Source organism: Aphis gossypii, chromosome 2 (assembly GCF_020184175.1).
Source record: "Aphis gossypii isolate Hap1 chromosome 2, ASM2018417v2, whole genome shotgun sequence".
In the NCBI taxonomy this organism is placed as follows: domain Eukaryota; kingdom Metazoa; phylum Arthropoda; class Insecta; order Hemiptera; family Aphididae; genus Aphis; species Aphis gossypii.
In genome coordinates, this window is record NC_065531.1 from 63,694,705 (window position 1) to 63,721,912 (window position 27,208).

General features: G+C 23.5%; 1 protein-coding gene across 1 annotated transcript in view; it reads right to left on the bottom strand.

Annotated features, from left to right (window-relative positions):
• Positions 1 to 14,247, bottom strand: part of LOC114129108 (lutropin-choriogonadotropic hormone receptor-like) — a 114,011-nt gene extending 99,764 nt beyond the window's left edge. The window contains exon 1 of the mRNA XM_050201157.1: positions 13,968 to 14,247. The gene's annotated coding sequence lies outside the window, so the exon portion shown is untranslated. The remainder of the gene's footprint in view (positions 1 to 13,967) is intronic.
• Positions 14,248 to 27,208: the final 12,961 nt, after the last annotated feature.

Genomic DNA, 27,208 nt, shown 5'->3' on the forward strand with positions numbered 1-27,208 from the left:
ACCGTTGTACATGTATATTTTAATTAATCAAAGAAACAAATATAAAAATATATAGAAAAAAATAACAAAATAATCATTAACAAAAATAAATATAAAAATTGTAATGGTCTAGTACAGCGCTTCCAAACTTTTTTCCCACCGGACCCCTAATAGATATAGTAAGAATGATCACGGAACCCTTAATAAAAATAAACTTAAAAAAAAATAGTTATAATAATTGTACTTATTTTTTTTCTTTTACTAAATTTACATGTTTGTATAATAAAAATTGAATCAATAAAAAAAAAGAAAAAATATTATATATTATTTTATAATTAATAAAAATAGATTCAATGCGATGGACGGTGTTGTTTTTCTGATACTAAATCTGGTATTTTAAGATCTATATTAGAAAGTTAGATTTGTAAATCTGATACTATATTTAATCGATTTCTATACTTATTTTTAGTTAAAACATAAGTAGAAAATCCTTTTTCAGTTGAAAACAGCATCAATGGTCTTATTGCTACTTCTGACATTTCTGGATTGTCATCCTAACCTTCACGGACCCCCTCCGGTATACGTGCGGACCCCTGGGAGTCCAAAAACCACATTTTGAGAAACACTGGTTTAGTAGATACTATTCAACTCAAGCATTAGAATCTAGAAATAATAATTAAAACCTAAAATCACTATTGTTCTTGAAAAAGTTTAAAAACAGCATATCATGCATCACTTCAATTGGAATTTAAAACCCAATACAAAGGTATGTATTTAATATTCTTATTTGAAGTATACAACATTAATTACTGAATTAAGCATTAACAATTTTAATTTAATTTTATACTAGAGTACTTATATGATTTTCATAAATTGTCTCTTAATATTTTGAGCTAAGTAGCCATCAAAGCTAATTTAACAATGTTTTTTTTTTATTCTTCCTTGTTATTTCAACTAATATAATATTCTATAGTGTTTATTTTATGATTAAGTTCGTATAAACAAACTTATGGGATCAAGCCAGTTAAGTAAATAATCATCTTTAGAAAATATATAATAATGAAAGATGAAAAATATAACACATTTTATTTTATTTTTAAAAGAACTAATTTCTATACAGTCAATGGATATAATTTTTTGTTTATATGAGTAGATATATAGTAGAGTAGATATACCTACTGAATAATTAATTTAGGCTCGCCAAGGTTAGGTTAGGTTAATTCGCCATTCAGGCTGTATTTTAATGTGAAATCAATCAAATATCAATTTAATACAAAATATTAAATCCCTAATATAATTTATTGAATTATACTTTTTCTCTCAATGAATTTTTATGATTTAACATCTAGTAAAAAAAAAAATATATATATGATATTGCTAATGAGTTGTCACAAGTTCATAACATCTTATACAGAGTATACAATCATTATAGTAATCTAATTTCAATAATCGAATGTCAAACAAATAACGAAATTGGAATTAATGCGAATTTATACTATAAAGAAAAAAACGTACACAGCACTTTTTATTTATTTTTTTTTTTTTTTAAGTGCAGATCAAAGTTGTAACTTTATGTACCTAATATATTGTTTTAATTTTTGAATCTTTACATTTTACAAACAATCTAAAAAGACTTGAATATGGTTTTGAGCTTAAACAAATGTATTTATAATATTATGATATTTTTAAAAATGTAGAAACTCATAAAAAAATGTTATGTTAATGACTTTTCAAATAAATGATAGATAATATATTTTTAATAAAAAAATTTAAATAATATCTTACAAATACAATAAAAATCATAATTATATTGTCTTAAAAATTAATATATTTCAACTCAAATAAATTTTAAGATAATTATAAAAATACAAAAATCAATAAAAATAATTTCAAGTTCCTACAAACAGTTTTAGTTTAATTACCACATATTAATGGTAATTTTATAATTTTAACTGTGCCTTTAAAATGTTTAATGTATCCAAAAATGACATTCTTAAAATTCATACGCTTTAGGCTTATATCAAATGTAAGCCATCTTTTTCTCCTTGATATTAGAAATAATTAACCATTCCATTCAAATTTACCAATTCCTCACACTTCTATAAAAAAAAGTATTAAATAAAGATAAAACAATATCAATATTCATCATGACAAATATCCGTGACCAAAAACAATTGTAATGAAGTAAATTTACAAACAAACTTAAATAAAAGTTATTTTAAATTAAAATTCTATATTAGTTTATCAATATAAAGTATTTATAGAATGAATCGTTAATTTCGTACAATTTTTTTGCATACTTTTGTAGTACAATAGATTTTATAACATGCTTTCACTTATAATATTCAATATTATTCATACATTAAACCACTATAAAACAAAAATACATACTCTTCACAAATACACGATTAAATGAACTATCCTTATACATAAATATGCATTTCAAAATAAGAAAGCGAACTGCAGTGTAATATAAATGATATCATCTTAAATTATGTAAAAATAAGAATTACTTACGACTGAAAATAAATTACACAGTAAATATGAAATAAATTATTAAAATAATAAAGTTATTTTTTAATCAAAATAATACTCCCACAAAATTACCATTTGAATATTTAGATATCTAGGATATTTTCTACGCAACATTTTAAATGGCTCAATTATATCTCCTAAAATAATTGAACTTTACGTCTTCATGTCAGCGACATCACTACATGATATTATATTAAACGAAAAAAAGAATACGAAATAATAATAATTGGTATACAACATGTATTCCTTATGAAATACATATACATAGTATCATGGTATTAGGTAATCACATACATAATTTAAATTACAATATTTTATTGAAACCAAAACTATTTTATTTTCGCATGAAATAAAATAAATAAATTACTTCACGAGTACGAAAATGCTGTACTTAAGCTTTAAGTCCGCATTGTTAATTATGTACAACGCACTGTTAAAATATTATATAATGTAACAATTAATGTACTGAAAAAGTCTAATCCTAAAAGTTTCCATTTAAAACGTAACATCAACGAGCTAACATTTATAAAATCGTATCCAAGTATGTACATAGGTACGCTTAGAAATATTCTGCAAAATGTCTATTGTCTAAAAAAAAAAAATAGTATAATAATAATCGAGCGAAATTTTACAGCCAATAAAATACACAACACACTTCCTTAATTCTTTGTTGACACAGGTAAATCTCGTTGCATAAAAGTGCACTGCACGAGGATATTATATTCTTTAGACGGTACTCATCATACCTATGTAAATAGGTACTACAGTATATAGACTGCACGTTTGTAGGTACCCCACCGTCGTCTGGATTTTCAAAGATATTATATTATGTTTAACACCATCAGCTCCTCATATAACATAATATAACAAATTATTATATTGTCCAAGTTTTTCTCATCGAATTATTATATTATGTCGCGATAACGCTACCCGTAATGGAATAAGTAATGGAATAAGTTTAACCGGCGTAAGTACTCAACAAAATATGTTGCACGTATACCCGGTTTAATGTTCCCAGCATAAAGTATAACTATAATATGGTATAATATTATAGGTACCTACACACCGTGGATGTAGACTGCGTAGAGATCTTTTATTTTTGTATTCTGTCACAACCTTCGAATGGTTTTAACGAGTATTATATCATGTATTATGTAGAACACACTAAAGTATAATAGATACACGCCATTTCTTGTATACAAATATTATGAACAATACATTTTTTGTTCGACGGTTTTTCTGTCGGTTTTTACTCCCGTGCACTAGCCCCCATTGACTTGGCAGTCTGAACACTATGATAATAATTTATTTATATTATAATACTTGGTCCATCACAGCTTGTTGATATTCCAGCACATACACGTCGTAATAAACATATTTCTAATTAACGACAGTATTATTGATAATATTTTATTTCATAATAATTATTTTCAATTTAGTAATCGTAAAGTAGGCAGGTACGCGCGCATTACTGCGCTTATTTTTGTTTATGCAATAAAAATGTACGTTTTTAAAATAAACATAACCCAGTGTGAGGTCATTAAAATAACGCAAAAGTAAAAAACTGTTTTGACGACAAACATCAAACATAAAAAAAAGTTTGAAAACAGTTTGAAAACAGTTATAAAACACTACGACGATATAGATAAGTACCGAAAACATAATATGTTATATTATTATAAGAAAATAAAACGCTTTTAGCAATGTTATTTAGCCTTTACAAATTATAAATAAATTGATAAACTTTTTTCATTCACAGTGTATGTCTAATGTCTAACTGTATATCACATGATCGTAATTCCTATATCTACCTGTAATACTATATTATAATGATTAATGTTTTTATTTATGAATCATTTTTAAAATTGTACAGTAAACCACACAAGACATATTTTTAGCTCGTTTAGTATGATGTAACGCCTTTACACGGTCCAAGGCTCACATCTCTGTATGACAGTTGTAAAAAATATCAAATCATCTTATACAAATATTTGTGTATCAAAAAAAATAATAATAAATAACTCTTACATAAACAAATTTGGTCTTGAAGATTTCTAGTAGAAAAATAAACATTTAAACGTATTTCAAATGTATATTTGTATTATTTTAAATAAACAATTATAGGAAAATATATTTAAATAATTATTTAATTTTTCATTTGAGTATTTAAATATTTTTAAAAAATGTATTTTATAGGTATTTTTCACAAATATAGATTCTACAATACGCAATTATGCAATATAAAGGTCCGGCTACAACTCTTAAATCGTTAATTACTCGTCCATTATATTTACCTGCGATGCGTATGGCATATTATCAGCTCGCGTACGCAAAGATAATATGGCGAGATACCCCTTTACATTCCCTTTAACCACATAGGTATTTTATTATTTTAAATCCTGCATTTCGTTCGCCTTGGCGATCTGCCAAACACATTTTGTGTCCAACCGAAAGCTAGTCACGAATATTTACGAACAAGCACCGCTGGAGAAAAAAATATCATGATATTAAATGGAACTTAGGTGATGCAATAAAATTTTATTCCGTATTTGGGATTTTTTTTGATTTTTTTACCATTCCCAATTAATTTAACTGATTCGATGCGTTCATTGATATAATATCTATCAGCCACAACATATTTGAATGGTTTAAGGTTTAATAAACAGCACACACGATGGTATATGAATTTATGTATTAACTATTGAACAAAATAAATAGATGATCTTACTTATATATTATTATTAATGAATCTAAAATTCTAAACCATTAATTGTATCGAACATGTGTAAGATATCCTTATAACTCTTAAAATATATTCACCACGTTGTATACTTTTATATTAAAAATTCCAGTGCAAAAATATTTTAAACCACACCTTATGGATTTTAAATGACACGCAGTAATTAACATTTGTTTATCACTTCTATCACAACTTACTTACAAGCACGATTTAAATTAATTTTACAAAAACGTACTCTGTCAGTTCCATTTTAACTATTGTCCCAACTATACTTTTCAATTATCACAATTTCTAAACCACGAGTCACAAAAAAAAAATCCTCCCAATCGAGAAGGGCTGACAAAAACAAGAAACCTTTTAATTGTTGTGTTGGTGTGTTGGAATTTAAATAAAACATTTTAAATATAAACATAATGCGCATAACTAACAAAATTATAGATTAAGTATAGTACTGGAAAAATTAAAAAAAAAAAACAGAAATACATTCGAAAATGTTGACACTAAAAATTTCGTAAAAATCTATTTATTTATTTTTTAATTAAAATAGGTACTTATTGTTTTTATGATTATAATATACTAAAATGTGTTATACATACATAATTTAGATTTGAAAATAATTTACGTTGCTCACCTCTTCATATCATTAAAGTTTAAAGTATTTTCTATTAGTCTCATCAAACAAAATGCTTTTAATTATACATTCAATGTATGAATGTATTAGAAATAAGCTACTTATTTTAAATTGTATTTTAACAAAAAAATTAGGTATAATATACATTAATACATTTTAATATTTTAAGTTCCACTATATTAACTATTAGAAATATGAGACAAAAATTAAAATTTTTCAGTTTAGGGATATTTGACTACTATTACTTTTTTTCAAGTTTTGAATCTTCAGAATAAAACTAAATTATACATAACAAAAAAAAAACCATCAACGGTTAAATTAAAGTATTAATACTTAAACAAGCTATAAAGTTAACAGATAAAATTGGTTTCTTCTTATTATAATGTAAATAGTTATAACAAAATATTATCAAAAAATATCTCGCTTAAAAGTCCTTTACAACCAATAATGAAAAATGTATAGTTAAAATATTTTATATCCGTTTTTTTTTTTATAGATTTTCACCAATCTAAATTGTATCCCGTAAACAAATCTATAAATGATACATTTTTAAGCAAACGAAATTATAACTATATAATTACATTGAATTTAATGAACTACATTTTTTTTTTTTTAATCAAATACCTATATCGATATTTTATTTTAATATATCCTTATGTCTTATTTTATTCACGTCCTATAGTTATTAAACTAATGAATACAACCTATTGATTACTGCACGTCTACTGAAATACCTATTATTTTTTTAATATTATAATTTATAATAGATATAATATTTATATATGAAATAAATATTTCAATATAATATGCATGGTGGATGAATATCTTGAAAATTGAAGTAGATTTTATTACCTACTCAAAAACAAACAAAACAATATAAAAACAGAGATAATAATTAGTTATGTAATTATGTACTTAATTTAAAATATACTTGAATATTTTTGTATGCACGATAATATTTAATGATTTGAGTGAGGAAAACACAGGGGAACGGAGTTTCTCTTCTTATTATAGTTACAATTGTGCGTTCCCTTAAGTTTTAATTGCAGAAATCTAAAGGGTCTGTTAAAATAGAATGTATTTCAAACACACTATATAAAAATGAACATGAAATAAAAATTAAATTAATAACCGAGTTGTTTGTTAGTTATAGTATTTAAATTATATATTTAGTTTTTATTACATGAATATATGTATGTATTTTTATGTATTATTTGAGAAAATTTAAAATTATTAAATTGAACGTTTGTAAGTTGGATCCCCACATAATATGGATGAGACGTTATCTAAAGTACAATTATTTTCAAGATAAAAATAAATATCGATTGATATATTTTAAGAAGAATGTTTTTGTTAAAAATATTTTAATAAAATTACTCACATAGGTATTTTTTATGACGAGCCAAAAGATATGTCCAATAGGTTATTTACTCTACTTGCCATTATGTCAGTTTATTATCTATTATTAGTACATTCATTTTACTTATTAACAGTAAGTTATTAAACAAATAGCACAGTATGTAAATTTTAATATGATTAAACAAACCTAAGCATACCTAGCCCCATACTTCATATTATTGTTAAAGTAACTTCAAAATATATCATATATATATATATATTATACAATATACATATTGCGTTACACTAACCATGACTAGAATATATTATTACAATAATGTATAAAATGTACAAGATGTACCTATTTATACTTTTTTTATTATTCCCTATCAAAAATAATTCGTTTTCTTTTAAATTATGGCACTCCGTTTGCAATACCCATTAACGAAACGACACCACTTTTAATGATTTGTATTTGCATTAATTGCATTATCCTGGATTTCAAATATCAATAAGAAATTGATTGTGTACATTTGTGTCTCTAACATAATGTGGGTTCCTACAAAAAAATAAATGTTTCTTTCATCAGTATCAGTTCGGGTACTAACAGTTATGTCAGCTTGTTTATTTAAATGTATTAATGATTTTACTATACGTCATAATGTGTGTAGACAAATAGTCAACGTTCAAAGATATAAATTATTCATAATTGAATATTAAAAATAAATGTTTTTATAAAAAAAAAACCATGAAGCAATTCTATTCAAATATTCGAATTTCCATTCTCTTGTCTTTTTTATAATATCTATTTTGTAGATTTAAGCAGTACAAGAAATCCGAAATTCATAAATAATACACTTAATCATTTTTTTTTTTTTATCTTTTTAAGTGTACATAAATTTTGTACATTACTTCAAACCAAACATTCATTAATTTATCATATTTTAAAATGTACGCCTATATGTACAAAATTAACTCAATTCGTTGGAATAAGTTTATTACCTATGTATACAATTGTACAGTGTTGTATAATAATATTATTATGCTATCGTAGTATCTGCAGATCTGTATTTTAATCATAAAACTCTCATTATGTCAAAACATACATTACATAAAAAAAAATAAGCTTCTTTTAGACCATTGGTGCGTACAGAACATTGTATTCCGATTTAAATATTTTATAAATATAAAAATAATTATATAATGTATTCAAGAATGTTAAAATGATCATCCTTATTATTATGTTTTCAAGTAATAACAACCACTGGTTTAAAACAGAAATCTCTTCTTTATTTTACAATTATGATTCAGTAAATGTTTATATTTCATATTTTAAAAATCACCGAGTCTTGCATTTAAATTATATTGTAGAGGAAAAGCAAGGCATAAGAGCTGGTTCTCAATATCTATACATACAAAATCTATTATAGTTATACTCATATATTCCAACTCTTGAATATTGGCAAAGGAGGTAAGTAGGCGGACATGGTTGATTTAAAAAAAAAACGTACCCTCAACTTTTTTTTAAGTCGACCTAAGGTGGATATAACTTTATCCAATAGTATTTTAAAACTTTTAAAATCAATTATAAATTATTATTTTCAGAAATTACCTAGTTTTCAATATTCAAAAATCAAGAACTTTCTGAGACGTTTCATAAATATACTGATACAAATAAAAAATGGGAACTTATCCAACAATAAAAGAACTAAGTTAGTGAGATACTTTAGATATGAATAACTTTTAGGAGGAACGTAATTCGATTACCAATGTTCTACATTCATCGACAAAATGAAAGTGTTAAGATTTTATCAAAGTTTACATTAGTTTGTTTAAAGGTATAATATTCTTATTTATCTATGTAATTACATCTTCGGAATATGGTGCCAAAAATCACTAAAATTTGAACTTCTATTTTAACAATCGATAAAGAATATTTAATCAAGCATTTAAAAATGATTTGTACCGTTATTACTCGGTGAAACTATTTAAGTTGACAAAACATGGATAGTTGTATTCATTATAATTCTTACTGTATTCTAATTTCTAATACAATAATTTTAAAATCAGTGAAATACAGAGAGAAGTTTTAATAATATTGTAGCAAAATTGTAAGACGGGGGAAAAATTATCTTAGGGTGCCCGCTTAACTTGAATATTTTAACTATGTAAATATTTATTTTGTATTGACTTACAGTATAAAAAGAAAGTGAATATTATTAACGAATAAATAAAAGTTATACTTTGTGTATAAGCAATAAACGTAATTTAATTATAACTCAAAAGCATAACATTTAATTAAAATTTTTCAATATATAGTTTTGAATTGTGAACCTGAATATATTAATTTTGTTTCAAAAATTATAACGACAATACTCATATAACATATATTTTGCATTCTATATCTTAAAGAATCAATTTAATATCATTGTTCATAACAACGTTTTGTTCAAATATATTTATAGTTTATAAAGAAACCAAAAAATTTAAACAGTAAAAGTAAAAGTAAACTTGAACTAATTTATCTATATGCATATAATTTTAACTTCCTATGATGTAACTAATCCATCTATTGTTTTTATCAAAAATGTAATTTATTTAATCACAATAAATTTAAATATATTTTTTAAATTCAATTCAATGAATAATCTAGGGTATATTATTTATTTTTCGAATAGTGAAATCTGTACTCCTATTATACCATAATATACTAATAGAAGGAAATAACCAATATTTTTTTTACAAGTATTTAAAATTAAGCATATTTCTATTTTATTATTTTTTTTTTTTTTAATTAGTTAAAAAAAATTTTTGATGATGTTTTTACCATAGAATTATTAAATTTTTCTTACTTTCACGTTGTTATTAAAACTTTTTATCGAAATCACATGATTTTAGTTTCAAGATAACACTTTTTTAGTATAATAAGTTAATAATAGTATAAAAGCACTATTTATGTATATAATATATAAATATAACTATCAATAAATATTTAATTTTTTCAATCATATCTAATTTATTCCTCCCAAAACATATAATTAATATCAATTTATATTTGTACAAGCTACTAGCATAAAATGTAAATTCCTTTCACCATTTATTTTTTTTTTCAGAAGTATTCCAGTAGTCTTTTTAATCGTAAAAATATTTTATTATTTATGTATCAATAATTATGTATTTTAAATACGTGCAACTTAAATAAGTGTAATTTTCAGTTAACACATTAAATTGCATAATATTTTAGATGATATATGATTTTATTTCAGAATATAGTTTGATACATCATTATCTACAACCGTAAATATTGTGAATTGTAATTAACAGTATTTCGTATTATAAAACTAAATATTTATTTTTTAAACGGATACCCGCATCGTGTGTTGAATTTTAAAATCCAACTATGTTTTGATGTACTGAATTCTTACAATATTGCTATACTCGTAAATCATTAATTCCATTATAATTATTGTTATTATTATGTTTAACAATGAATTGTGACTTTAGCCTTTTATATTAAACACCTTACAATGGCATATGAACTCTGATACATATGAATAAAAATAAACTCGCCATTCGATCATTTACTTTTTGCAATGAATAAGATGTTAGAAGAAGTTTAAGATAAGGTCCAGTTTGAGTACGAAATAAATTATAACATATTAAATATACTTGACCTACCAACCAGTGATCTAACACATATGATAATTTTAATTCATTATAAATCCAAATAAATGTATAGGTATAACCAAATCATATAAAAACTACATTCTTAAATAATTATTTAAATAGAATTAGAACAAAATCAAATTAGATGAGAATGCTTTCGAACAGTAAAATGCGTTTTTATTTAATATACAAATCATTGGAAATATTTTTATTCATTATGTAATAATTGCAGTAACATTGCTATAGAATTTTCAAAATTACTCAAAACACTGCAATAAATCATATTTGTTAGATTGGTTACATTTTTTTTTTAATATAAACACGTCTAGTTGTTTGTAAATATATATACAGTGTACACTGTAGGTAAAATGTATAAAATAAGCTCAGGCCCTAGATAAATAATAGGAACAAACAGTGTGTAGGTATCTCCTCTCACAATTACTAATACTATGAAGCGCCAATACCAATAATCTATAAAAGCTATAAGTAGGCACTCTGTGAACACATTTTAGTTATCTAAGATTATATAGGAAATAGGCGTACCAAATTATCATCTAGTTTAACAGCACATTTCTCATAGTGTAAAAAATTAATATCCCAGCTATAATAAATCAAAAATTTTACTATAAATTACTAAACGAAAATATTGTTAAAAAAAAAAAAACGAATAGATGAATAAATTAACGAAAACAATAGAAGAGGATACAACAACAGAATGACAGAATATAAAAATTATATCTTGAACAGAATCGATTATATGTATAGGTGTTTAACAAAACATAAATACGTACAACTAGTATTAATTTGATATGAAAAACTATTTTGTATGGGTACTTGCATCCTGTAATATTTTTAATCGTTCCGTTTGAAAAAATAAATAGTGTTGGTCATTGCTGAATATAAAACTGAAAACCCATCATCGTATAGGACACATTGTATATTATATGCGCTACAGCTTTACAATAATAACGCTAATCCATTCCGTTCGATTTAGATAAAAATTAACGACACTATTTACCAAATATACTGTTTTAAGAATCGTCTAATGATAACGGTTGAAATAATTTTATCCTCCATCTAGACGTTACCTAATGTGCACTTCCGACACATATCTCGTGTTCAATGAACTTAGGAATTTTATGTGTATGGTACATTGCGATAATAAACAAAGAATCGAGAAAAATGAAGAGTACAACTAAGTAAAAGAAAAACCAACATCAATTATATATACCTATATATATATATATATATACATTTAAGAATTATCTTTGCAGTTAGTTGTGATGATTTCTTGCCAAAAATTGTATGTTCATAAATGTATCTTAATAATATAACTGATTAGATGATCATTATAATGTAAATAAAAAATAAGTCGATGATAAAAAGTTTTATTTTTTACTTTTGTAATAAAAATCACTTATTAACCGGTAAAAATGTGATAATTGTTTTTATGTGTTAAATCAGTATTTGTAATTACATTGTTAAATTAATAACAAATGAACAAAGCCACCAAACGTAATTTAAAAATATATTGTTATTTATAGTGTTTAATAAATTATATAAGAAAAGTTATAAAAATTTCCTATGCACTTATGGTTAAGTTATGATTAAAAACTCACATATACTTAATTTACTAAAATATATTATAATATCATTAAATAGTTAAAACTGTAGTCAACTTATAAAGAGTTATTGAATATATATTTCAAAACGTTCCTAAAAAACAAATAATATTATTCAAAAATATTTTTTTGAATATGTTCTAAAAAAATGGGAAATAAAAATACTGTAAGAAAAGGAAAAGATCGTTTAGCATATAACAGCTTCAAAAAAGTTTTTTGAAACATAAATAAACCCACATATTTATTAAATAGTAGCTTTTGCACTCTGCTAAGAATATAATCAAATACCCACAACAAAAATTGATATTATATAATATAAATTATATAACAACAACTGTCATGGGAAAAAATAGTACATTAAACTAATGACAGTTATTTCAAATTAAAACATAGGCTTAAACCCATATGAACAAATATAGATTCAAAGAAAAAATGTGTTAAAATTTTGAAAAAAAAAAACGATACATACAAGTTTACTGTAAATATAATATATTTAGGTATTTATCTAAATCTCAGTGATTTATATTGATCCATAATAAACCGATAAAAATTCAAATAGCAGTAGTAAATATGTATATGAGTATATAATATAAATTTAAAAGTCAGTCAACATTTTTGAATCTTTCAAAGACATCAAAAAATTGTATATTGATCTTTCGATCTAAAATTAAAAAAGTTGATATTTTAATATTTTTGATTTCTCTTAAACGTACTTGAAGAAAGATTACAAACAAACTAAGGAAAATGTGAAATAATCTCAGGATATTATACCAATATATCATATTATTATACCTATATAAAAAATAACAAAAAAGATACTTTAATGTTAGTGCATAACTTATTATCCCATGTGCATCTAGTTTAATTAGTATTATTTATTAACAGTTAGCATAAATATGATATATTTTCAAATCATAAAATATGTGAGTTAACTTCCTTATTTCATAAAATTAATTTATAGTATAAAATGTAAAAACACAATAAGAAACAAATTATATTTAAATAATAAATTACTAATCAGCAATTAAATATAACTGCCAATTATAAACAAATAATACCTACAATATTATATAATATGCCATATTATTATATTATGACGTAATCAATGGTAATTATTTGTTAAATAAGTCATTGAAATATAAATTAATTTATTGTTAATTCATAGACTTAATAATACTTCAAAAGTAAAATTTTTAAACTACTATTAAAACAATTTTTTTTGAAAGTTTTTTTTATATAGTATATAAAAATAGTTTAGTTTTTTGTTTACAAACTATACGAACTAAAAAATATTATGTTAAAAATATTTTTTATACAAACATGATAACATTAATATAATATTCATGTCCGGGTTCAATAAATTAACAACCATTGCAAACGATAATATTAATACGATAACATCAATATTAGTTAAATTACCGCATATTATTTTATCAAAATTTAAAGACTAACATACCTGTATGTGTTTATATTGCACGATCAATTTGAAATTATTATCTCGCTCTTTATCTTTGTTTTATTTTCAGGTTTTTTTTACTTGTCTTAACATTTTTACGGGACATTTGAATGACAATCATATTGAAATTCAAAAAAAAAAAAAAATTGTGGTCGATTTTGTGTAAATAATGATTGCAGTTTTCGCTTGCCGGAAATAAATAAAAATATTACGACATGACTCGTATAAAATCACGTGAATTATAACGTTGTATACGGCGCGACGTGTTAGTCGTTCCAAGCGCGTGGCACGACTGGCGAATTTTGACTAACAACGCGCCTCCCTTGAGCTTCAACACGCTTGCGGCTCTATCTGGCGCATTCTAAAGTTTCTTGGAAACATGGTCATGTGTGTGTGTTTGGCTGATTGAAATGATTTTTAAATGGTTTAAAGGTTTGATTGAAAATTTGTATTTTATGACGAAGAATATTAAAATGTTGACATATTTTCTAGATTTTAAAATGTTTGTATATTCTACTATATATATATATATATATATATACACACTGGAACACGGACATTCAAAATACATAACAAATTTATAGCAAACTTATATTATGTAATAAAAGTAAAACTTTTCTTAAATCAAATACTTTGATCTTTTTATCTATAAATATAAACCAGCAAAAAAACGTTGTTTCATTTTTATACTTTCAAGTGGCAAAATAACTTTTACGATTCAAATACGCACAGTATTATATGTCGGTCCCTTAATGCAGACCATTAATAATTAAACTATTTTTTATCATTATTACTATATTATTAATAATTAATAGGAATTTAAATAATTCAAAGATAATTCATAATTTTAAATAATTCACTATTTGTAAATTACTAGCTAGGTACATGATTGTCTAATTATTAAAGCCTGAAAACTATTCGTAATACTCATTTATATAAAATCAATATAATATTATATGTTTACAGTTAAATATCAGTTAGTGAACTGCAATAAGTACCCTATATATAGTAATTATGTATTGAAATAATGCATGGATGTTATAAACAAAATAACTAGGAAATTTAAAAACATTTCAATTAATATTCTAAAAATATATTTATTGTTATAATGTTGTCAATATTTTTTTTAACTACTATGTTGACTTATTATATTTTGTAGTAAAATAGACCAATTACCTTACGTCTTATAATATCAACTTACTTGCAAACTGATAAAACAATAACTCAGATTTGGCACGATAACATGTTGTAGGGTACTGGGACCGCAAAGAATGTATTTTTATACATAAGTACAAAATACGTGTAATAATGGTTTTAATATATTTTTTGGCACTATACACTTCATGTGGGCCATAAGACATTGGAAATATTTTTGTTTCTATTTATTGGTATCAAAAATTCAAAAAACCTCTGGAGTATAATACTATAATAGCGTAATATTTACACCATAATGTAGCCCTCTTTTCTTTCACAATAAATACTACCTCGATAATGAAAAGTTGATGTTGATTTTCATTTATTTTCATAAACTGTATTTTTTTTTTTAATTCTTATATACATACAATTAAAAAAGATTTTACTACAAATTAATTTTTGACACTAAATAAATATACTTACCCTATGTATATATTTTTTTGTTTGTATGAATATTATATTATATTTACAGTTAGATAAATAAATAGAAATTTAATCAAAAATAAATACTTTATTAAATACAATACGATAGGTTTAAGGTAAAGTAAAATATTATCAAAGTAAAATTCATAATATATTAAATACGTAGTTTTTATATAACCAAAATAATAAATCAATTTGAAAGTTTGAAACATATTTTGTATTATAAAAATGTGCCTTGTACTTACAACTTATATAAAGTAGTTTAATTCATTTTTAAAACATCGTAAAATTGTTTCAATTCAAAAATAGGTAGTTCTACACTTTTACATCCTAATGCGCACACAATGAACTTTAGGAATCCATCATCCGTTCATTATAAAAGGTATTTATTTTAGATCAATATTAATTCTTGTTATCTTTTATTTTATCCAGTAGATTTTTGAAAAAAAGTAATTCAAAATGAAAATATTATACCTCTAAAAAAATATCTAATGTTTTTAAATAGTTTTTATAAATTGCAATACTAATTTAATAGAAATAAAATATTTGCCCAAAGCAGCAATTTTTAATGGCAAAGCATTAAGACTAAGAAGTTCTATGACTATGAAATTTTAATTATTTATGTATAAATAAAAATTAATATGTAGACTCATTAAATTACAGGGTGTGTTTATATGAGTTAAATTATAATTTATAGAAAATTATTTTAACGAAACATATCTTAGCTTTAAAATTATTTGGCGTTTGCCATTATTAATGATGTTTATGGTACATATGGTACATCAATTTCGAGTGTTTCAATAATGAACAGTCTTATAGTCATCAAAAGAATCTTGTATCAAAAACATTAATAACATCTTGAACATATAAATGCACATAGCACACATGTAACTAAATCATTTATTCAAATGACTTAACTAAATAATAGACTTACAGTACACGAATGTAAATCGAATTCGATATATCTACATCGACAAGAATAGTTTATTTGGCATGGATAAATTACAAAAAACAGAATTTGTAATTCAAAAATACTTTTTCTACTTCCATTTTACACTATGTTAAACTAAAAAAAGTTGAACTTGATCCATGGAAAATTTCATGACTATGGCTGCAAAATACCTTATTCTATAGATCTTAAAAATATATTTAATATAACCACCCTTTAAAACTGAATAACATGGATATTATTCAAAATTGTTAAAAATAAATTATACAAACTAAATAAGTAAATTTTAGTTTAATTAAAAATAAAATAATTCAATAGGGTCTGGTAATTAAATATTTTAATTTGTAAATATAATAAAATTATGTATTTTGAATGTATATCTTTAATACTAATTTAAATTTAAAATAATTTTTGGTAACAATATGACGTATCCAAAATGTTTTATCTAAACTTCCATGCTCTGTTCTCCCTTTGTTATATTGGCCATATTCATATGAATCAGAATATTGAAATGTTCCATAATATTATCGAACCCATAAATAGTTTGTAGAATATTCTTCTTTTTTATGATATTAAGTAGATTTTGTTGGATATGACATAGCCTCACTATATTGTAAATTTGTAAATTAAAATGTCTATTACATAATTATTTTTAAAATGGAGAAATATCTTGATCGGTGATAAACTGATAAATGTTTATGTGTTGGGAAAATACCCACGTAAAAGAAATATAAAGGCTTAATGCTTAATAAAGTCTGAACAATAGTTTAATTAGTCTAAGTACTCGATGTCTGAATGTATAAACTATAGATAAATCAAAAAAAAAAAATATTTGACTACTGACTAGTTAAAATACAATAATTCATGTTCAAGTAATAGGTACCTATATATCCTAAAATTTTAAAACGTAATTGAACTCATAGTAAATTTAATCTTCGTTCATAGCAGAATAAAACATGATTGACATAATTTATATAAGTAAATAATTATGTATTAATGAGTTTATTACAACTTCATTTATTAACTAAATACATTAAAAATACATATTTAATCACCAAAATTTAAATAATATAATAAATAATAGATTATAACTAATATTTATGTTTGAATCAATTTAACAATAGCATCTTATTCGTAATTCATACAAACATCAGAATTATCAATTATCCTCTCACTTTTAACGGTTCGATATAAATATATAAATTTAAATTGCATTGTTATCAAATATAAAAATTTATGAATCAGCCACAGTTTTCAAAAATCGTACGCCTTAACTAAATATTAAAACATATTCAAAAATTATACAGTCTTACGCTTAATTCAATAATAGTTTTAGAGATAAATCTGTTTTAATTTATAAACATTTCGTTTGATCTTTACATATAGAGATCCATGTATAGGTGATACAATATTGGGAGTGCTTATTTAAATATTAATAAATATAATATGAATTATCAATTTAATAAAACATAATTATAGTTAGGTATAATTACACAAAAAAATATCACATCAATTACTTCAGAGATTCTTATTTCTTACGAAAGAATAAGGCTACAGTCTAAACTCTAGATAATAATTAGCCATTGTCAAATGAGGAAAATGCGATATTGCCTGTAACATTTTTTTTTTTTTTGGTTTTAATTAATTTTACACTTGTTTTTAAGATTGTAGTATACTATTCAAAGGATATTGCAATTAATCACTATTAGCCATTAATGATAATGCCTAATCAACCTTAATAATTTTAATTTTACACATTTTCCATTTTAATCAGAACATTGATGAACAAGTAATTGAAATGACCATATTATTATACATCATCTGTCATTTTTGATAAAGATTAATTATTATCTAGACGATTAGACTTATATAACTATTACGCCTATTAACTATCAAATATTTTTATTTTTCAGGTATTTCTTTGGTATTTTTGTACAAAATATGAATATTTGAAACTAAAATAATTACTTTGAACTTCAATAAAAAAATATCTTCTTTAAATAAAATATTAAAAGTATTTAAATAAGCACCTATTCAAATACATATTCGAAATACTATTAAATAATTGTCTTACTATTTTTCAGAATTTGGGAAGTCTATATTTTTATATGCAACAAATTCGTTGGATTCTCCATTTTTTTTTTTTTTTTTTTATTTGTATTTAGAAGAGCACAGGAGCTATAATTCAATTGGTGAAATTATAGTGGTAATCTAATAAACATAGTTATCTTAGTATTATTTTATCAATATTATTGTGCACAAATTGACCATGGTCGAAAATGAAAATTAACTATAAAATAACAAAGTATAACTCATAAACGATTATAGTAAACATACGTTTTAAGATAACTTTGATATTATAACCATTGTTTTTGTCTACAATATACGTACACTATTGCCAATAAAAACAATCTAAAATATATTGGGTATTATTGATACTACTAAAGCCAGCTTAATATCAAAACCACTCACCATAATTCAAAACCTAAAATTATAAAAAAAGCTATACATTTCTACTTAAAAATAATAAAGTAAGTATGAAGTATAAATATTATGTTATACTAGATCGGATCAACTTAAAAACTAAACTTAATCTCTACTTTCGTTTAATTTATTATTGATTGTCATACACGCTATCATAAGTGTATCGTATTTGTATGTATAGATATTTATATATAAAGATGACTTATTAAAATGTAATTTAAAGACCTCAAAATAGCATATTTACCAATAGTATATTTATTTTAGATTTATTATTAGACGATTAAAAAATATGTATATACCTAATATTAATTATATTATTCATACAAAAACAAAACACCTATACAATATATCGATTATATAGTGTACATTATAATATATTTAAAACATTAAACCCTTAATATAGTTTTAGTTTATCAATTATCTTTAAGCACTATTTCAATGCTTTTATCGTATTTTGCTTGTAAGTCTTCAAAATAAATAGAATTTCAATATACCTATTGATGTAAAGAGAAATAAAACCGTTTTTGTCGTTTTAAAATCACAATCATGTAAACCACTTTTTTTTTCATTTCAAAGCACATCGTCCAATAAATTCCAACATCCTATGAACTCTTCCTATTCGTTTTCATCTGATGTATCATTATTCATTATGATACACATTATAATTTATGGGCATTATATGCAATTTCATACGTTTATTTATTTGTAGTTAAAGAGTCATAAATATCACAGTATGGTTTTAAGTTTTATTTTGATTATAATATATTTCTGCGAAACAGGGTTATAAAATATAAATTATGGAATTATAATTTCTTAACATTATGTAGTATGCAGTAATTGTTTCTATTTTTCATCTCACGATATAATCTATACATTATGCGCCTAAGTCTTTAAGTCTTTCTCAGAGTGATGCTCTAATATTACTTTATCTCTTATTCTGTACCAATACGTGCCATGCTTTGGTATTATCCCTTTTGGGCAACTATCTTTCCGTTTGCTTCCAACATTTTAGTTTACAACGATAACAGTAATCTTTACCGGATAACCTTTCCTTTATAATATTTATGCAAATTATTAATTAAGATAACATATTATTTAGACACTACGGCATTAATTAATTATTATCTTATCATTATTGGCACTTGATCAATATTTGAATAATTTAATGGGATTAATGTGAATTATACACGTATATTAATAATATATTTTGTAATATTCTTTTTCTTTTATTTAATAATAAAATGTACCTAGATATACAATAAGTCACTCCGGTAAAACGAGAAACAATACGATATTATAGTTTCGATATATTCAAAATACAATTAATTTTAAACTATAATATTATGTTTCTGATAAATGTTACAATGTGGAATTAAAAACGTTTTTATCATGCATTTCAAAATAAATAAAGTAAATTAATAGTACCTAAATATATAAAGAATAAATAATAATTTCAACAGTTTCGTATTTTGAATAGATGATTAAATCATGTTAAGTATAAAAGAAGCTATTATTTCGTCGAACTGAAAAAAAAAGAAAATTTTAACATTTTTATCGAAACAACGACAATCGTTATTGAAATACAATAAAAAAAAAAAGCAAATACTTCTTTAATTGTTTAATATATTTATTACTAAATACCTACTGTATATTTAAACCAAAAAAAAATTGTAACTATTTTATCATTAACATTAAATTAAAACAATTTAAAACTCAAATAATTGTATTGGGTTCTAGTACGTGTGATTGAATCAAATTAAATGATCGAAATATCGAACTTAAATTCAACGATGATAATAGTATCAACATAAAGTGAATTACAAGTTATACCAAACTTTAGTATTATATTACCTAATCAATAATCATAAATACTTTTAACACATAGGTACATGTATTTTTCACGTCCATATGTAAAAGTACTTACTCGTTTGTACTTTTAAAAATATCATCAATTTCTCATTAACCATTATAATAATGATCCGGAAAAACTCATATAGTCATTTATACACTTAAATAAATACAATTCATTATAAAAACTACAATTTAACTTCATTAAAACCAAAATAAGACAAGATTTATTTTTAGGGTTAGTTTTTGTTTATGTTACGCTGACTACAAAAATTGCACTGTGTAAAACTAAAGATAAAGTTGACAATTTCAAATTAGTTTATTTTGAAAAATCATACAACGTTAAGTATTACAGTAAAACACCAGGTAGGAAATGACGAAAGTTAGTTTTCTAATATTATTACGTAAATGTAGAGCAAGGTAATGTAAAAATAGGAAAGACAATTTCTATCCTTACCCACATTTCTTGCCTAAAGTTAAAATAATTATATTTCATTATATTATTTATATTATGTACCTGTATTTCCGGTAAACTATTTCCTGTATAATTATTTAAAATTAAATATATGTATTTATTTAAACATCTAGATTAGATGATTTAGCTCATTTATTGTAAAAAAATAAAATAAATTTAATATATAACCAGTTATAAACTATAAGACTATATAAGTTAATAAGAAATAAAATCATGAATAAAATAGAATTATCCGTCTAATAGTTAGGTATTTGTAAAATTTATGTATAAAGTACCTAATAGTTACATATTTGGATATTATGTATCTACTTTAAAGAATATATTATAAAACTAATTCTAGCACAGAATTATTTAACACTAAGATTTAGAAAACTATGTTTAATCTTATTTAAAAATTTTACTGAGACTATAGATAAATTCAATTATTATTAAAATATAAATAAAGATATTTTGAAGTTAATATTTTATACTTGAACATACTAACGAAGTAAAATTTAACATATTACAGATTTGTTCTTCTATTTAATATATTGGATTTCATCCAAGAGAATGTCAAAACATACCATATTTAATTTATTTTTAATAAATCACTCTGTCTTTACTGATACACATATAAACAAAAATAACATAATCTAAAATAAAACAAAATCTAAGTTATTATTATAATAAAATGTTTTTTATACCCTTGTACTTATCACTTATGCATAATAGATATAGTACTTGCATATGTTATATCTTTAACTCGATGAAATGCTAACCAATTACTATAAACTATGTATTATATACTAAGATAAAAAAAATCATCTCAAAATTAAAATTTGATTAATTAGTTTTATCTATTTTTTCTGTATAGATTTTTATTTTGTTTATAAAAATATTTCTATAATACGTTTTACGTGTTCCGTCAGTGTGATTTTTTCATCAAAAGCTATATGTGTAATGTATAATATAATGAGTTGTTTCAAACCCAATTAAATAATTGATAATTTAATACCTAATGCTTTTATACTTTGTACAGCTTTTTTTCTACTTTATAAATTTAATATTTTTTCCAGCCATATAAAATCATTTCAACTTAAAATAATTTATAATTATACATTTATAATAACTACATATCATTTTGATTCTTATATCCATAACAATTATTTTTTTTTGGTTTGGTAAAATTTTAATAAATTAATAAAAATGTTTTTTGAAAAAAAAAAAAGATCAAAACATTAAAAAAAATTTAAATATTTATGGGTATTGAATTCAAATAAATATCAAGAATCGTTGAGAAGAAATAATTGTATTATAAATAAATAACCAATGTCATAAGAATTTAAATTCTCATCAAAAATTAATAAAACTTCTCGTTAAACTTTTTTTTTATTATAGTTAGAAAAATGTATAAGAACTTATGGGTATTGCATTTTCAAATCTTTAATATAAAAGAAACATCATATAATCTCTAAATATAAAATATTTTGTAATTGTTGTGATTTTAACTTAATTTATCAAAATTCTATATCAAAAACTAATATGAAACATATACTTGATACTTGATAATTTATCGAAAACTGGTTTTTCGTAAAAATGTCTGCTTTTTCTTAATAGTTTTTCAAGATTTTTTTTTTCAAAAATAAATGAAACTTTTGACCTTTCAACGAAATCAAAAAATTTAATATTGAAGCATTTTTTCAACTACTGATCGTGTACATAGTAAAATAAAATGTCATTGTTGTAAAATCAACACATACATCTCAAAAACTAAAATAAAATATAAAATAAGGTAATGGTAATATAAGTTTTTAATTCACCATATTATAACTTTGAAGTTGAGACTTTAATACAAATATACAATTATTATTAATTAGTACACTTCATAAAATATTTATTTGGAATGTACATAAAATGTTTGTCATCACTCAATCAACTCACTTTAGGTTTAAAATTATAATTTGAAATCAAAGTGAAAATATATTATATGCTGTAGTACAACTTGTAGTTCATAAAATTACTATACTTGATAATTTGAACTTCCATAATTTTGTATAGTTACAATACATTACAATAATGTAAACAATTTATCAAACTTGTAATAACATATTATACGTATATTGAAATATTTTAAATAAAATAAATTCTTCCGATCTTCTATCTAGTATAAATTAACTTGTTTCTACATACTTATCCACTATCCAGGAACAATATATCCACTTTAATGTTAACACCCGCTAAAGTTAGAATACTAAGTTTTACCAATTTTATAAAATTAAATTGTTAACTAAATTTTGTAATCCTAATTTATAAATAATGTAAATTAATTTATCAATATCAAATATATTTTATTATATTTACATAACTTTTATCAATTTAATATTATGTAAAAAATTGCCTTTTTAGACGTTAATAAAATTAATAATTATTATTTTTTATCAAAATACTTATCATATTATTAAAAGAATTCTAAATAATTATTTAGTTGCATAACATAAAAAAACTCGTGGTTTGTAAATGTACTATTTAGTATACTTGGTAGCTTCGAAATTCAAATTTATACGATACCATAAAAGATTTTTATATTTAAATAAGTAGCTATTTATTAAATTATGAAAGATATGGGTGAAACTGTGAAGTTAATTCGCATAGATAGTATAGTATTGTACTATTTTACATAAACATGTAGACAGTACCTATTAATAATAACTTTTTACAAATTTTTAAAACCCGTGGATGAAATAGGTACACAATTAATTTAATACTTATTCAACTACAAAAAATATCTGACATAATGTTAGACTCTCTAAATTAACATAACACATATCGTTACGTTTTGACTAGTAGATAGTTAATATACTATGAGCAAATTATTAAATATGGTTTTTGATCATCATTATATTATATAATGTATAGGTACATTATAAGATGTGTAGGTACCTAAATATAGTGTATTTAAAATACTTGCATATATGCAATAGTGTAAAATAAATGGATGTAGATACAATATAATAATATGTACACTTATTGTGTTTAATTATTTCTCGTCTGATAGAATTTAACCTAAGATTTGTGACCACGTGAGAACTACTTGATAAACGTTCCAACTCATCGATACACACTTTAATATTAGGACATCTGCTACTGGAAATAACCCTTTCGAGTTTCGGCGCGATTCCATTATCACTTTAGCGAAACCTTGTTATTGTAAAGACCATAAATATCACGTGGTCTTTATAATGTACCCATTCACGTTATCATCTGTTCAAATATATTATATTTGTATTGATATAGCAAAAGTATTATATTATAGTATACCTATATACTAAACACATGGCGGGAAAAAATACACCTTTACCGCCAATTCAACCCGCTTTTTTTTGACAGCATACGAGCCGATTTAATAAAACCATGCATGGGAATGTTTTATTCTTCAATAATATTGATGTATATTATCGAAATATTGGCGAGTTTTTTTTTTTGAGTGTACAGTATGTAAGTATACACACTTTAATTTCAATCACTTATTAATTATTATTACCAACGCGTTGTGATACTTAGGTACTTGGCTAATACTGGATTCATAATCGGAAATTTAATACATGCTTAAAAACGATAATGAAATATTATTCATTATATATATCAGCTCTTAGCTCTGTAATTATAACAAGAATATTTTATAGATATAGGTTAATAGCCAAAAGGTAAGTATTAGTGTTATACATTAGTATTTGTATTTTTTTAAACAGTAAATATTATAAATAAGCAAGTACATCAATACGCAGCATATGCCCTTAGATACCTTTCATTACTTCGTTAGGTATACCATTTCAACATTTTCAGTGGAAAATAAATTAAAACTTACAAAATTGACTCCGCGTAAAAACAGTATCTAGAGCCCTACAAGTATTCAGTTCAAATCTTCAAAATAAATTAGTACTTTTTCACCGCTGTATTTTATTTTATTTTGTATTTAAATTTTAGAGACTAAAAATCTTAGAAATAATATTAAAAATCACAACATTATGTCATGTAATAATATTCTATCTGCAATAACAATAACAACGATCAATAACTATTCAATTTATGTGTTCTATAATATAATACAAATAACACAATATTAAATAATTTTAGTACATTTATATGTTTATAATAATATAGTAAATATGTAATAAGGTATTAATAAATATGTATATATGTAATGGAAACAATAAATAAAATAATCATAAGTTTTGTGATTTTGTTTTAAATAATAAATAAATGTTATGGCAACATAGGTATTAAGTTTCGTATTTACGTATACCATATGAAACCTAACAAAAATATTATATTAAAACTATTATTATTATTTTCATAATTTTGTCCATCAATAGAACAGATAACGTTAATGTTAAGGAAATCCTCAAAATAACATCAATTTTTTTTCTGTATGTGCACTTAAATAATGCAGGTGGTTTTTTTCACCTTATAAGTTTGCCCTAGTGCCCTACTACAATTTCTAAGTTTCTGCACTATTGTATGCAAACGTGCAGCTGTTTATAAGTGAATCGCTCACATATTATACTTACCCAGAACCTAATAATAATTATATTTATTATATAAAACACCGTCACAGCATCTTCTTAAAATCCGATTCTATAATACATAGGTACCTACCTGTAAAACACCTTTTGCCGCCAAATCGTAAACTACAAGTGATGGGCGCCTTATACGCACAGGTTTCATTGAACCTGCACTACCCCTTTTGTCATTATCAATAACACCACTTTTAATGCAAAAATATAAATCGGTCAAAAGGTGAATACGGTTCGATGTGCGTCTGCTGCAGTCCGTGTGACCTAAATGCATCGTGTATGCATGTACATGCATGCAGCCATGCACAATAACAGGTGTAATTTTTTAAAAGTTATTCACGTTTTCTATAACCGATCCAAGACACCACACCTGCATCAAAGATATTGTAGTCTCAATGTGTAGCCATGCAGGTAAGGTTAGGTACCTACTACGTAGGATATTATAAATTTATAACATCGTATCGACCGATTCGATGACAATATACCTGCATCAAATATGATCTGCATGAAAACCTTATTTTAATAAATAATATATATGTTTATTCTTTAAAGGATAATGGGTCCCATTGAACACGTTTATATTTTTACGTACAACCCTTTTCCCGCGTAGTGTCTGTTCATTCAACTCCTCGAGCCCGCCATTTCACCTGCTGTTGCTGTAAGATATAAAATATCCCTCCAAAAAATACGTCTGTTTTGCAGTCAATTTATGGGGCCATTTTCATGATTTCGACATTTGAACTCGAAAAAATTGAAATCATTCAGCTTTATAGTTGATTTTGCAAATATTATAATGTATTTATAATATGCATATATTATACAGTATATATTTAAGATCAAAATAGCTTAAGCCGAAGAAATGTTAAATATTCTCATTATTATATACAGTAGACTCTCGGTACTCCAGCCGTGCAATAATCTGATACATAAAGTAACTCGCGCGGCTTATTCTATTTTTATTTTTACTATTATTACTTAAACAACTATAAAAAAAAGTCTTAAAAGCATCAATACAAACAAAAAAATATGATAATGTTTTTAATCCTATCCCATCAAAAGATTAATTCAACATAGTTATAAATTAATATTTATTTATAATTTATTTTAATAGTTATTATTTATGCGTTGCAAAAATAAATTAGGTTTTTCAAAAAAAAACAACTCAGTTTTTATGTGAATACTCATTGATCCGTCAGTTTATTATTGGTCTGATATCTAGTAGATTACCGAGAATATAATATAATAAATCGAAATATTTTTATCGACATTTATTGAAAAACATTCAGACGTCTATAAATATTTCAAAAGGAATCAA